This window comes from Ciconia boyciana, chromosome 6, assembly GCF_034638445.1.
Source record: "Ciconia boyciana chromosome 6, ASM3463844v1, whole genome shotgun sequence".
Classification (NCBI taxonomy): Eukaryota; Metazoa; Chordata; class Aves; order Ciconiiformes; family Ciconiidae; genus Ciconia; species Ciconia boyciana.
The window spans coordinates 55,379,156-55,395,082 of NC_132939.1; the positions used below are offsets into that span (position 1 = coordinate 55,379,156).

The 15,927-nt window shown below is 40.2% G+C and overlaps 1 protein-coding gene across 9 annotated transcripts in view; it reads right to left on the reverse strand.

Annotated features, from left to right (window-relative positions):
• Positions 1–14,055, reverse strand: part of DICER1 (dicer 1, ribonuclease III) — a 67,732-nt gene extending 53,677 nt beyond the window's left edge. For 4 of the 9 annotated variants that reach the window (XM_072863826.1, XM_072863818.1, XM_072863825.1 and 1 more), the window contains exon 1: positions 13,695–13,833. The gene's annotated coding sequence lies outside the window, so the exon portion shown is untranslated. Of the gene's footprint in view, positions 1–9,862; positions 10,173–11,214; positions 11,370–13,273; positions 13,474–13,694; positions 13,834–13,925 lie in introns of those variants that run through there. The other 5 variants (XM_072863820.1, XM_072863824.1, XM_072863823.1 and 2 more) reach the window with 5 other exon arrangements.
• Positions 14,056–15,927: the final 1,872 nt, after the last annotated feature.

The following is a 15,927-nucleotide window of genomic DNA, read 5'->3' on the forward strand; positions in this document are numbered from 1 at the left end:
TTGCCCAGTAAAGCACATAGATTTGCATACTGACTGGGGTTTAAAACTGGTGAGAAGCCATAAATATTACATTTGAACAGTACAAAGCTAGAAGCTTCATGTAGTATTTTCATATCACAGGTTATTTGTAGCACTGCTGACCTTCAAGAACAACTCACATGATACTGAAAGTGATTCAGATACTTTCAAGAATTTACTTGGGGAAAAGGTATCAATGGGAGAGCTGAAGTCCTTATTGGAGGTAAAGCAGCAAAAAAAAAAACCAAACCAGTATGTGATGAGACATACTTATTTTGTGTATTCAGAGTCCTGAACTATAGGTAAGAAATACTGAAATGGTTTGCATAGATTTGAGGACTTCATCTTATGCTGTATAACTTAAATTTTTCATTGAAGAAAGAAACCTTTCTTTTTAACAGATGCCTTAAATGGAAGTCTTACGTTTAAGAGTAAATATTGAATCATGATTGACTTTGAAAAATAAAAATATTCAAGATCCACAAAATACAACTGGAACAGCTTCTCCCCAATACATGGGATCATAGGTGTCTAAAGATTGACTGAGAAGCTTTAAATTGTAAAGTCTTCTCCTTTGAAAGCTTTTCACATTGTGATCAACTATGAAAGCACAAGGTCAAACAGATAAACAGCCTACCATGTTAGCATCGTGAAGTGGCTCTCAACTCCAATACTGGTGCAACTAAGCACCAGCAACAGTTTCAGTGCACTGACACAAATCAGAACACGGACCCATTCCTGATTCAATCATCTGTCAATCTTCCACATTAGCAGAATGAATACAACATGAAAAAGAATAATCGGAGATAAAATAGGTATCCTTGAGAGATTTCTCTGAATGTATATTAACAGGTATCTTTGCCTAATGCCAAGCCTACATTACAGTTCAGAATCTTTTCAGTCCAGTGCAGCATTAGTCCAATTTTTCACATTACTATATACGTAAAGTGCAGAGTTAATGGAAACTCATCCTATGTGGCTAAAAAAAAAGTATCCAAGTTGCTCCTCCTTGTTGAATGATAAAAAGAGCTTCAAAAACTGAAATAAGCTGTTTTGCTACAGCCACCATTAAAAAAGGGGGGGGGAGGGGGAGATAAGCTAATATTTTACCCTTCGTTTCTCAGAATGGAGTGAAAGCTATTTCTGCATATAAGCAAAAGCACTCCCAGCTATGCAAATGAAACAATGGTTCCAGACACCAAAGCAATTGTGGTTTACTGAATACTGCATCACTCATTTAATGATTATGGAGGCAGGTTAGAAGGAAAGATAAGGGAATATTGCTAAACAATTTCACTTTTTCTATATTATTATCTAAAACAACTCAGGGCTGAGAAATAATGTTTTAAAGTAGTTAAATCCCTGTAAATGGTGCAGTTGAGGGTTTCTGACACTAGTTTGGGTTCTGGAAGCAATATAACTAAATTAATGTAGTACTGCACCTGCCAATTAACTCTTCTGCTGAGCACAACTCAAATTAATATATTCCTATGGTTCTTTCAATTCCAGACCATGTCTGAATAACTAGCAAAATATTGCACTGGAAAGACAGATATACCTACAGGATCCTGGTCAATAGCCACCAGTTGAAGGGAGTTCTTCTCTTCTGTAACACTAAAATACAGTCCTGTAATTCAATCAGTTGCAAACTGCATTTTCAGGACAGAACAGAAATATACTAGTTTCAGTAGAGCCTCTTTTCTAAAAATAACACTGTAGATTTTGCTTTACCTGAATTACCAGCTCCATAGCACTGGTTATCAAACAATAATAGTATCAAAAAATAGCAAATATGAAGCAAAAAGAATGAATTCTGTCCTGTTCTTACCACATCAGTTGTAGTTTGCACAGAAGTTGTCAAACCACCTATCATTATGCCTAATATCATCTAATTACCAGAAGTATAATAGCAGACATTTTACAGCTTGCTTGATTGCAGCAACATTAAGCAGCCAACATCAAGCAACCATCAGCAAAAACTCTTGAGGTGTTTTACTATTTCATTAGTTTTGATTTTTCAGAAAAAATGCAGCCAAATTCCGTGAGGTCTACATGACAGCTGCATTAGCAGAGCCTGGGCTATCTCCCCTTTTTGCTGGTGTCCTAAGCTTCTACTCTGGATACATTAGGACCTACAAAAAACGTGACAGCCTCACAGGTACATTCACTGCAGAAATCCTGGTGATTGACAAGAAAAGACTGGGAGATGACAGAAGAACCAGATAAGCAGCAGAACGCATCTCCACCATTTTGAATTTGGGAAAAGAAAATACAGATTCACACATGATCTTTTGCAGTTATCACTGTATCATTCTTCCAGTCTGGGTTAACTTCAGAAGATCCAGTGCTCGACATGTTATGACTCTTCCTAGGGCAGGCACATTGTGGAAACATTCCTTGACACCTTTTTGTTGGGCAGCTCTGCAAATACTTCAATACTTTCACTTCATGATGAATACTGGATTAGGAGTACTTTCTTGCCCTCATTTATCCTCATGGTACCCTGCAGATGACCAATTCCAGCAGGTCAGACTGACTATGTAGCTCTCCAGAGGTCAATCGACTCTCAGAAAGCATCCATGAAGCAGCACAGAAGGGGATGGAGAGCAGCTGTAATGAATACATAACCTTCTAGGTAGGATCAGAAGAAACACTGCCAGCATTTAAATGACAAAGAACTCAATCTAGTTATGAGGGAATAAAAGGAAAGGAGCAAGTTTCTAGAAGCAAACTAGAAAAACACTAAACAATCAAAGTCTTGGAAAAGTAGAGACTTCTGCTTAAAAAAAGCCCCAAAACAAAAACACACACACAGACCCCCCCCAAACCACCAAAAACAAAACCACACCTTACTAAAAGTCTTAAGATACCAAATAATTTGGTTTAAAACTGGCGGAATAATCAAGCATTTAAGGTAAATTACTCCACTATAACAACCCAATACAGGAAGTCTGATTAAATCAAAGGCATTAACACCCCGTAATTTAATCTTGATTTATATTGGGAACCTTACATGTCAGGTTTCTTATATAACTAACCTTTCTATCAGTTAGAAACTTATTTTGGTTTTGTAGTTTTCTTTAGAAACAAGTGCTTCCATATCGATATTATTTACCTTGATTTGCAATTATCAAATACAGGTATCTGATTAATTAGGAGGGTAGTGTCACAGCCATTATTAACATTCAAGTAATTACATCATTTAGCTTATTCATTGGTATATCCCATTATGTAGAACAATTCCCCCCCCCCGCCTATTACGCATATTACTGTATATTTGGAAAGAATTTACAACTCATTTAATGCAAACATATCTTAAAGTTATAATAATAAATAAAACTTTATATTATGTAAAATAAATATTTAAATATAACTGGCTTTCAATTTCATTGACTAATCATTTGCTTTCACCAGCTATAGGTAATGAGCTCACTTATTTGAGTAGGCATAAACAGATGCACTAAGATGCCTAAAGAGGCAGGTAATTGATTGGTATGACTTTCAGAACGATTTAAGCAGATTACACGCCTAAGTTGCAATGGAGAATTGAAAGATTTCCCACTTCTTCCTCAGCATTGCTTTCTCAACCCTGAACAAGAGGAAATCTCTAACTTCTCTTTAGCTAACAGATTACTTACAACACCCTTCTTGCACAACAAAAATCAAAAGTACTATTATTTGGAAAAATGCATAGTTAGCTTTCACCATTTTCAAGACTGAATACACAGATACTTACTGAAGGCAGGATACAATTCCGACCCTCAAAAACTTTCCTTTTCTCCATAACGACATATAATTCATTAAAAAATGGCCATTTTCATAATTTACAATTCAAGCTACTTCAGCATCTTTCAAACACATACTAAAACTGGTGGGGAAAAACAACAACCCAAAACAAAAAAAAACCCCAGGCTTAAGTCTAGGCCTTTAAGACTTGTCATATAAAAAGTTTTAAAATGAAATTTTAAAGGTATATTGTTTTGAAGAGTTTGACTTTGCTGCACAGACAAGAGCTTAGAGAAACTGAGAACCAGCTAAGGCAATGAAGTTCATTCAAAAAGTAAAAGCATGTTAAGCCCTTATGGGCAAGCTGTCACTGAGAAGAGTGAGCTTATTATTCCTCTTCTAGTAGGATTAAACAAAGAGCATATGCAGAGGTTTAACATACCATAATTTCACCAGATTGGTATTTCATTTGAGCTCTCTCAAATACGCTTATAAAAATCTGTGTCTGGTTGTACAGTCAAACTTTTCTACAATAATCACAGAAGAAATATGATCTCTGGTGTAGACAAAATACAGGAAGTCACTTTGTATTTTATCACTTTTCTTTTGTTTTCATGCATCAGGAAGACAAAATGCTGTATGATATAGGCTCCCAGATCACAGCTAAACATGCATTTAATACGTCACTGCTATACATACAAGAGCATAACTCTTCTTCACTCTTCAACCTACATGCTGCCTCCAACCCTCTCTTATGCTGGCACAAATGTTTCCAGGTAATTTGTGACCACATCTAGAGAAAGACCATAACAGAATAAAGAAGTCACACAGCACAAGATTGTTTCTTAGATGAATTAGTCTCCTTAATCCGCTTTACCATACAACTTCAGAAATGCTTGCACCAATAAAGCTTAACAACAAATACCACTGGCTGGGGACACACAGGTGTTTTCTTTCCAGGCAGAAATGCCATCTAAAATGCATGTCAAACTACAGCCCATGATACAGCCTATGCATCTTGGATGCCTGACAGGAAAAAGGATTTACTGTTTTCAACAGTACCTCCATTATCATATATCCCCTAATTAGAATGCAAAATTTTAAAGAATATGAATATTTTATATTAAACTTTTCTACTTTTGTCTTTTTAATTAACCCTCTGGACAGTATCATAACATCAATTGCAAATACTCCTGCATTAAGTATTGGCTACTATTTCATATGAAAATTATATATACAGTCAACTAATATTCTTAGAAGTATGCCTGTAAATTGAAACTTGTAAATACTGTTTATCCCATAAATCCAATGGGATACAAAAGTTTAGCCCACACTAGAAGTGCTGAACTCCTAACATTGAAAGGCACATTGTTTACATTTGGATATTCTTGCTCAAAGATTTAGTGTATCTTTAGTGTACTATCACCATTCAATTACATGTTTTAACAAAAACTGCAGTCAATTTTCACCATAAAACTGAGTTTAGCCTGTTGGAAAAAAAACCCACGGTCTAGAAAATTTATATAGCCTCACCCCACCCCCAGTTCTACTCTGAAAGCAAATTTATGGGGTGGGGAGAAACAGAACCTTAGTCAAGTTGGGGACAAAAGAAAAATCAGGAAGTTTTTCTGATTTACAAAGGTGACTTGCCTCTCTCAACTAGTCCAACTTGTTACTTCTGAACTTCCCACACAGTTATTTAAAGAATTCTGTTGTGGATAGTGTGGGGTCTTAAAGCTCTGATTTCAAATTAAGGATTACAAATCTCTACCATGTTGGTGGTAAACAAACCTGGGAGTTGTTTGTTTGTTTTGGGTTTTGTTTCTGTGTGTGGTTGGGGTTTTTTTGGTTGGTTTTTGGGGGTTGGGTGGTTGGTTTTTTGTTTGTTTTGTTTTTTAAATCAGGACAATGATTTGCCTTTCCCTCACTGAAGGCTAACCGCTCTGCTTGGAAGAGCTTTTAAAGCTAATCAAAGTATGCCTGAGAACTTGAACACACAATTACTAAAAAAACCACCCCATCACTTTCAGAAGAATGGAAAACTGGATTGAGGAAAGCATTCATTTTTTAGGTTATCGGGCTCTGATCTGTGTTTGATTATAATACTATCTTGGAATACACAATCACTACATTTGAGGAAAACTGGAAAAGATGCCCTAAAATTTTAAGCAGTTTCTTGCACAGCTCCCTAATTATGGAGTCATGACTAGAAATTACCACTAGATAAAAATGAGAGGTTTTAAACTAGGTATAACGTCGGATCTGAATTTCCCAAGCTAATTGCTAGAGCCCAGTTGTTCCATCTTGATTATTGCTCTTTCTGATGGTTGTTACTTTTGTTAAAAAGCTGTTAAAGTCTCAGAGTATTACTCACTAAAGAAATGTAGTTAAATTTAATGCAATTTTTATTCCCTTTTCAGAACATACTGTAAGCTTTTTTCCCCCCACTTTGGTTCATATCCTGGATTTACCACAGGTTATTTTCATATAAAAACACCACAAGATTACTGTAATAACACACCTTTTCATAACAGCAGCTATTAACAGTAAGTGAGAAAGTGAAAGGTTGAGAAAAATATGAAAATTATTTCAATTAATAGGTGAGAAGAAAAATCAATATTCATACAGTAACGAAGACAATCAAGTAGAAAGTAGTATTTTGGGATTAGATTTCACAAGACTGTGGATTCAATCCCATGGCAACCTAGTGGAAGCAACCCCACTCTCACTGTTCCTTCCCTTCTCTAAACAGCTTTGACGCCTGCATGACTCTTTGGGAGAAAAATAGTTCAGCACACTAACCAAGTGATTTTTTTTTTTTTCTTGACCTAGGCAAGTTTTCTGCTGGTTCAGCAAGCTGAATTAAATAGTTGATGAGGATCAGACGAGTATTAGAGCTGGCACGAGGAGACAGCTGTCATCCATTTTGACAGCCACTAGACTACCTGCATTACAGAAAACAAGCAAATTGGATTCAACAGGTTTTTTACTGTCACTCAAAACTAGACCACCTTCTCTTCTCTATTGCCAGCTGTTGCTGAACCGTGTTACACTAGTGACAATAAACCCCAAAATTCCAGAAACAAAACTTCTTGCTGTATAGTCCAAAACTAACTGAACGCAGCAAAAGGAAACACCTAGTGGCAGCAGACAGCAATAACAGGATGAACTGATAAAAGATTTTAACAACTGTTAATAGTTGGCAGTTAATGTTTACATTAGTAGCATTATTGGCATGCTACTAAAAATGCTTGCCAGAAATCAGCACCTGCTTCAGCATTATGCCAGTCACTACATGCCCTAAAATCATCCAGTAATTCCTTGTAGACCCTCATCCACCAAGATAATAACCAGTCAGTAGACAGTTTTAACAAATCATTAATTTTGTCACTGAAAACTCACCTTCTATTCAGTTTAGGTAACACACAGAGAATACCATTTTCCAGATAATTCAGTATTAATCAAGGCAGGTTTCAATTCTCAACTTCTACATAGCAGAGCATTAACTATGCAAAGACTACTATAGGGAAAATTACTCATCTCCTGGAAGTCGATTGTTATGTCTTTCAAAGACCCAGGGAGCTCATAAGTGTTATTGGCATTCTCCCAGTCCTTTTTCAATGAACTACTTCAAGGTAAAAATGCAGGCCTACGTTGCCCATTAGCTTCATAAAACCTACACCTCCTCCTCCAGAGCTTTGTCACCTGTCACAGCTCATACTCTTTGCTCTCAAATCCCAGGACAAATTCCTTAGAACATAGTATAGCCACACTTCTTCAGAGGAAGATTTCACTAAATCATAGTCTTTCTGATTACATGGTAAAGAAATCAACTTATCTATTCAGCATATAAATCTATGGATTTGAATACCTGGGTATACATTTCTTAACATTTTATCTATAATCTCTGAAAGTATACAGACAGCTTTTTCTTGCCCTATCAATTACAGCTTGCTATGTTTCTTTAGTGCCAAAATAAGTCAACTCAGGAGGCTGATGCTGACAGGGTTCAATATTCTTTGGAAACAATGAAGGAAAAACTTCCCCACATACACACTTTTTTTACAAGTAGTAAAAAATTATAAGGCAGTCCATGGTATTGTTTAATTTGCATAAGCTAACAGGAAATGTAGACCTTGCTTACAATAACTGTAGAAATAGTGAGAAAGAGAGAAGGATAACCCCACAGCTCTAACATGCTTCTGTCACTTTCTTCTTACAGTCTGACATTCATGCTGACTCCGTTCACTATGCTGGTAGAAACTACTCATTTCCTAGGGTCAATTTTCCTCTTATTTTACCTCACAGAAACAGGAAAGCATAAGTAGCAAGAAGAATAAATGAAGAACACACACATCTTCCTGGGGACTCACAGAACATACAGCAGAAACAGAGGTTCAAATATTTATTTATTTTTTTTTTTTTTTTAGAAGTAGTGTACTTTTTCATGCCCATTATCCACCTCCAATAGTGATTTGGTTTCTAAGGTCTTGGAGATCATTAAGACAGCACTATGTGAGACAGCAAGAGTAACTAAAAATGATCCTCAGTAACTTGGGGGGGGGGGCCGCGCATGTCTTTTTTCCCCAAAACTTTTTCACAGACCTCATATCACTTCTTAATAACTTTACACAGCAAATTGACAATATAGGCATTTAACTTTAGTGGAAAGATGGCAAAAGGTTGTGGGTCACGGAAAAAATGAGAGGCCAAAGCTTTTATTTGTATTGTAAGCACTTTCTTTCATCTTATGTCTTCTCCCAAAATGGAAAACCCACTAGCCATTGACCATGAAGATAGCAAGGCAGACAGGTTTGTCTGCTCAGAAATACAAAGCTTAAGTGAGAAACTAAGTCTTACTTGAGATTGATCCCAGGCACTAATATCCTGATTAAAGATGATCAAATATAATCAATGAACATTATGAATTCATAAAGCCACAGTTAGTAAGTCAACTTAAATATATATATGTCTTCATGTACAGAGGCAGAATAGAAACATCTAAAAACTGTCTTTGATTTAAGCACGTGGAAGTTAAACTCAAAGGAGAGGGTGAAAAGAGATACCTGAATTAACTTGCCAAAACTCAGAGTCAGTGAGAGAAGTTAGGTCTTCTGAATCCTAGACAATGTCCTAACCACCAGATGACCTCTAGAAGTTTTTACTATCAACTACAAAGCAACTTCACCTTTAGGTAGGTAAGCTTTGTTCATTTCTTCTTGAACAAGAAAATATACAGCCAAAGTAATCATAAAGAGCCAGTAACAGTTGCAAGAAAGCTGTAAGACACTTGAGCTACATCAGAAACAAAGCAGAGTTTGCAAACAGCAGAGAAACAGGAATTGCAAACTTAGCCAGCCCAGACATGGTTGCATAGCCAAATCACCTCAGTGGAGTCAAACAAATTAACTTTAAAAAGCAAGCTGTATTTGCCTCACTTCCTAAGGAAAGGAAATTAATATTATCAGTAAGTGGGCAGGTCTAAAACTCCAAACTAGTTTTCAAAAATAAAAGATTTAAAAAAAAAATCCTAAATTCTTCAATTTTCAAGGAGACATGATTTTTTTTTACCACTATGCAGCTACTTATTAGCATCTCTGCTGAGGAAAAGGCTGCTACATGGCTTGACAATTTACCAGGAATCAGATTCCAAGTGAAGAGACAGGCACTGGAATCGAGGTTTTAATAATTAACAGTAAGGGGTTTGTTTCTTCATTTGTACACCAAAAAAACCCACTACACAAGGATATTGATGAGCATTTTAAAACAAAACAAAAAAAATCCCAATGCCAGCTAAAATAGTCCCAACCTGACCACCTCTGTTTCCAGCAACCAATCCCTCAAGTCAGCAGCCCCTCTGCTGCATCTCAGATATAAATTCACACTTATTTGGTAAACCCAAAGGAGGGATCCTTTATGAAGAGTAATAGAAGATGCAAAACTTGGGCAGAAAGTGATCATGCCAGCTGACATAGCATAAATACTGAGCCATGGACATAAAGAGAAAAAAAGCACAGCAAAACAATTTTTTTCTACAATACTATCATGTATTAGCAAGGATCAAGAGAGAACACTTTTGGTTCTTTTTCCTTGGTAAGAAGGGACCCAAAAGTAATACCTGTGCCAACTAAAACAAGGATCACAGATTCACGAGTGTGTTGCACTTAAGTAAAAGCCACGACAAGAGGTACTAAAGTCTTTTGGATTCAGGAGTATTTATGCAAGGAGAAGTTAGAGAATATTGCTCTTCCTTCTTTTCCCACCAGAGAAGGACATTTCAACAACTCCAGCTGTGGAACAATGCAAGTAAATTCCTTGATACTGGTTTCAGTTCTCTGCTTCATGACTCCAAAAGCTGCAGGAATTTTAAGGTGACAAACATCATGGAAAATTTACTTAACTAATGCAGTCTGCAATATAGAGCAGAAATAACAAGGGAATTTGAGATACACCGCTCAACATTCAAACTTGAAAAATTATGACATTACTAGGTAAGGCATGCAAGAACTACCAAAACCAAGAGTTCACTCATGGCATACATTAAAGTGGGCACTGCTTTGTCCTGTAGATTAAGTCTTTTAGAATGGTTAATTTAATGACATTCCTACATCCATCCATCCCCCCAAATGATCAACACAGTTTGAACATCAAACCTTCAAATCCCAACCAAAGACTGCAGTAACTTCAGCTAAAAAATGAACTTTTAGTTTTTACTACATATCAGCCTTCTTCTCTTCTGGTTTATCACGATACATATGGAAGTCATGAAAGGCTAAAGGATGAAGAAAGATGTCTGGATGGTGTAAAGAAAAATCACACTTTCTCCTCTACTCCAATCATTCTTATCTTTCAGGGTAGAGTGTTCTAAAAGCATATCGCACACAATTATATAGAGGCTCCTGTTCTATACAATATTATAATTGCACTTTTACTTCCTTTAAAGGGAGCCACTTCCGGGGCGGGGGGGGGGGAAATCAAACTTCTGTGCTATCAGTCTGAAGAAATTACTGTTGAACATATGAAGGTGATGGGATACAGATGGTCAGTGGTCACACAGCTAGGCACTAGGACAGGAGGGAAGCAGAGCATAGGAACCATCTCACTGTTCTGCCAACAGTCTATCAAGCTCAGTATACTCCCTAGTTTGTACCACCTACATGAGAGAAAAAAACCACAACTGGATTTCCTCACAGAGAATTACAGAATGGAACAACCCATCTCAAAGAACGTTTTGATGTTCTACCTGCTGCCTGAAAGACTAGATTATGCCCTGAAATAAAACTCCTGTCTGTAGTCTTAGCACTTACTATAATGCTCGCCGTCCCTAAAGCTTACAATCCTTTTCAAAATCTCCCTGAACTCTTGCTCTCACTTATATTCTAGAGCTTATCCAAAGAGAAATCAGTTTTCAACTCCAAGTTTACCACATCCATTTTACTAAATGGCTCCTTGCTCTTCTAAAAAGGATACACGTTTTTGTATTTGTTTTTTGCCAGTAATTTGCATTCAGTTACAGATCAATGCACATTTAGTCAGTTCATACTGAAAGTGAACATGGGTGAAGTAGTGATGTTCAGACTCTAATCAGCTGTGCTAAAGCAACTTTGTGCAATCCATTAACTTTTCTGAAAAACAAGAAAAGTACTTTAGAAATTTCTGAAGTGGGAAATGAGAAACATCTATGGAGTACACAAAAACCATGACTTTTTTTGAACTGCAGGTTCTGCTCTTTTTCTTCTCATAGGCTACAGAAGATCGAGGTATTTCTAAAAAAAAAGTGTAACTTCTGTAAAAATGTTAGTATAATATTATGTTAGACAAAATAGCTTTCTAGCTTGTTGGCTTCCCTCTACCAGTAACCAATGGAGGACGTGTATGAAGGAGTATAATAGCAGGGCAAGCAGAAATACCTTCCACTGATCAGTCAGTCACCTTGATATTTGCAGAGTCTGAGAAGACACTCCTGTGTTTGATAGTCTCTGATGATTTTCCCTACAAATTAATTGTTTCAGTTTCCTTGTAAACTTTTGGCATTCCCAATACACTGCTGCACCAGGTATTTTAGTCACACATGGTGTAAAGGAGTATCTCATTTGTTTTGAATCTGTAGAATACAGACATCTTTCAAAAACAGGGGAAACAAACAAACAAAAAACCCCAGCTCCCTATCTATGTTCTTCATGACTCCAAGTTCCATAATGTCTCTTATCCTTCCCCTGGTATCTCCTTCCCCGGGTGAAAAGCCCTAATCAATTTTCGATCTACCTTTCTCTTAGCTGAATACAACCTTTTTGAGGTAGAAGAGAGGTAAAGGGAAAATACCCAAACTGCATTTAGTATTAAATATATGGCCCCAGAAAGGGTTTATACAATGGCATATCAATGCCATTTTCTTCTCAATTAATTGCTAATTCTAGCATTATCCACCTTTTGACTGCCAAGTACTGAGCTGCCACTTTCACAGAAGTGTATCACCAAGATGCCTTCATGAACAGCATAGCTAATTCAGAGTTCAGCACTTCTGAATAAATACATATTTTTTTAATCCTACAGATTAATAAATAATGAAGTAACAATTATTATACATGTAGAAGCATCTTCCAGCTGAAAACTTCTAGTAGCATCTCCAAAGCTTTTAAATAGACTACAACGTATCTTGTAGACACAGGCAATGGGAAGGACTCTCTTAAGAGAAGGATTTAGGAGAATAATTATGGCATAATAGAAATCAATTTCAGTTTGTGTCTATATCAACTTGTTAAAACAAACACCACCACACAACTTACTGAGCATACACATGCAGTTTGCACTTCAACAGAGCATCTAAAATGGCTTATAAAAAGTAAAAGCATAAAACTTAATACAATGTAGCATAAACTGAGTGTCTGAAAAGTCATTTCTGTTTTGATTTTCCATTTTGTCTTGGTTCTCTAAAAGTAATCACCTCCCAGCCTACACATTCACCACTCGAGCTCACCATGTAACCTGAAGTTCAAAATCTTAACATCAAAAATACTCATAACTTATCATCTGAAGTGCCAAACATCATCCAGACTTTTAGCAGTTGAACTGAACCACTATGAGATTCACTTTTTGGAAACAATAATTTCTGGTTAACGATAATACACAAAAAATATCCCTTTTTTTTCAGATGTCAGTATCACAATCCATTTTCTACTCATTCAGGTTTCTTTTTTTAGATTACCTAACCCAACAACAAACTCCAGTGCAAAAATATTTGTCTTTATAACCTTTTGTTTTTCAACTTAAGGCCACACAGCACAAGGTCTGCCTTAATTGCGCTACCACTATGTTTTTTCACCCCATGCCCTGCCTTCATTTAAACTGGAAGAGGACAGAAAGGAAGCAAAGAGCTAAGAGTTTCTTATACCGCCTTTAACATGAGCGCTTCCGAGTGGAAACTCTTTTACTACGCTACACTGCTTTCCCCAAGCCCATCACCACATGGCAGACGGGCTCCAGAGAGCCCCAGCCCTGGAGGCAGACCGCAGGCCCTCCGAGCGCCCACCTCGCAGGCCTCCAGCGCGGCTGCCCGGGGGCGCGGAGCCAGAGGAGACAAAGCCGAGAGGGGCCGGAGCGCGGCCCCCGCCGCCGCCCCACACGTGGGGCCCGGGCCCTGCCGGCGTTGGGGCCCGCGGGAAGTCGCCAGGGACGATCCCAGAGCCCGGAGATCGGTGCTGGCGGCCCTGAGACCGGCGGGGCCCCGCGGGGACAGGGACGGCCGCTGGGACGGAGGCGGGGCAGACCTAATCGGGCCCCAGCGGCGGGAGGGCGGGGGGGTGCTCCCGCCGCCATCCCACCCCGCTCGGCGGCGGCGCCGGGGCTGCGGGAGCTCAGGCCGGCGCAGGCGGCGGGCTCCGACACCCGCGTTCGGCCGCCATGCAGCTCCCGGGGCGAGGGGCAGGCGCGCCCGGGCCGCCATCTCCTACCTGCTCGGACGAGACCCAGCCTGGCGCTTCCCCCCACTACAGGCCGCGTCTCATTGTGCTGCTGCTGCCGCCGCCGCCGCCATTTCCCCGCCGCCGCCGCCTCACTCCCCCCAACTGTCAGGTTCCTCCATTCACCTGGGCCCGGGACAGCCTCCGCCTCCTCCCCCTCCCTTCCCCCTGCGCTGCCGGCCCTACGCAAACGGAGTACCTCCCCCACCCCCCCGCCCATACCAACGGGGGCCATCCAACGTCCGCAACGCAAGCCCGCTCCGAGAATTCCACCTTGCGCAGCTCACACGCTCCACATCCCCACGCTATGAAAGGAGCCAGGCGATTGGCGGCGAGAGCCGGGTAAAAGGTGAAAGGTTCACCAGACAGCCAATGCGGTAGCGGGATACAGCAACTGCCGGGGAGCCGCCGGGTGGTCCAGGGGCTCACGTGTGTGCGCGCTCCCCTCCCCCCGCCGGAGGACTGTAAGGCTCTCGGCCCCCGGCCCTCCCCCCCGCGCACGCGCTTGGGCGGGTCTCGCGCGCGCGGGAGGCGGCGGGCGACAGCGCTGAGGCGTGGGCGGCACCCGCCATCTTGGGGGTAGGCCGGCGAGAGCCGTGGGGGTGTGCAGCTGCCGGGGCAGGCTCCAGGGCACCGCTCTTCCCTCTGAGGCAGGACCGGTGACGGAGAGACGGATCTGAGGGAATGGGGTTGTCCTATCGTACGGCTCCAGGCCAGCCCTGGAGGAGAGGCGATCCCTTTGGCAATAGGGAGTGCTGGGTGAGTTCGGCCAGTGTCTGGGCAGAGCGGCGCTGAGCTCTATCATCGCTATGTAGCGAAATCCCTCCTTTCCATACGCTCAGACCATCATTTCCACGAGGAGCGTCCTTCTTGCCAAAGGCAAAGTGCTGCTTTTCCACCAGGGAGCTGGTGCGCTAAGCCCTTGCTGGTGCTAGGTCCAGAAGGTGGAAGAAGGGGCCACTGGAAGTGATTGGGTTTATGTGTACTCCCCAAGCAGCATCTTCTTTTGCCATTGCTTAAGGCAGATTGTTGACTAGCTGGACCACTGGTCTCACTCCAGTTTCTTGTCAACACTTCCTTGCTTGAGTGACGTTACTAGCTACTACTAAATTTTTTTAAAAGCGCCCTGAAATTTCTTGGATTAAAAGCTGATATAGGGTAACTCTTTTCCACCATCAAAACCCTTCAGCACAGGTGAAGAACTGAAGGGAAATGTATAGTGCTGAAAGATGGGAACACAATTTCTCTCGTGCCTCACATGCTGCTGTTTTCCAGCTTTTATTTTCATTACAATTGCCATAAAAATCTGGAAGCTGTGTCCTCGGAAAACTGGGGGGAAACATAAGACAATGAAAAAGCTCTGAACAAACTATCTACCTAAACTGGGCTGTAGCACAACAAGACTGCCATACATTGCCTGATGGAGGAGAAGGTTCAGTTGTAAGTGTAACTGGTCACTCAGGTAGGACATAGGAATGGAGTGGATCAGTTTATGAGAACTAGCATGTTTGGAGCTACCTTACCGTTTATTTTAATTCCAATCTCAGTTCATTTTAATACCTTCCTTCCCACCTCCCATGCCATCGCCTGCCAACACTGGTCTCTTTGCGACTGGTAAGAAGATGGAACCTTCCTCACAGAGATGTAGCTAATAAGCAAACTTCCAGGCTTGATTACTGCATGACTTAGATCCATAGCCACAGCCTGGATCAGATAGATGCTTAGGGCAAGTAATGAAACTGATAACTCTTGTAAATTCAAATTTGGAGTTTGAAAGTCCCTTGGCCTAGGGTAAGTCCTGATGGATCATCAGAGAGCTGAAATGCAATAATCACATCACGCGCACATCTGGTCACATCCCCACATAAATGGCAGCTTTATGGAACCAGAGAGGAATTGTCCTGCTGACTGTCTAGTCATCAATTACAATAGTGGCAGACCACAAAATTGCTGCTTCACTCCTGAAGAGCTGTGTCTGGAAGTGACCATGAAAAAGCTGTGTCTGGCTGAAATCAGCCTACCTGTTCTTCAACACATTGTGCTCATCTTCTGCAATGTCCGTGAATGTTTGTCAGTGTCAATGTTTAGCTGTAAGATTATCCTGTAACTCTCCATGGAGTTAATAGCTCATCCTTTTTACCTTGATGCCCTTCTTCTCAGGGTTTCATTTACATTATGGAGAAATTAAATTCCTGACCAACAAAAAAGGGTTTGGTTGTGGCTT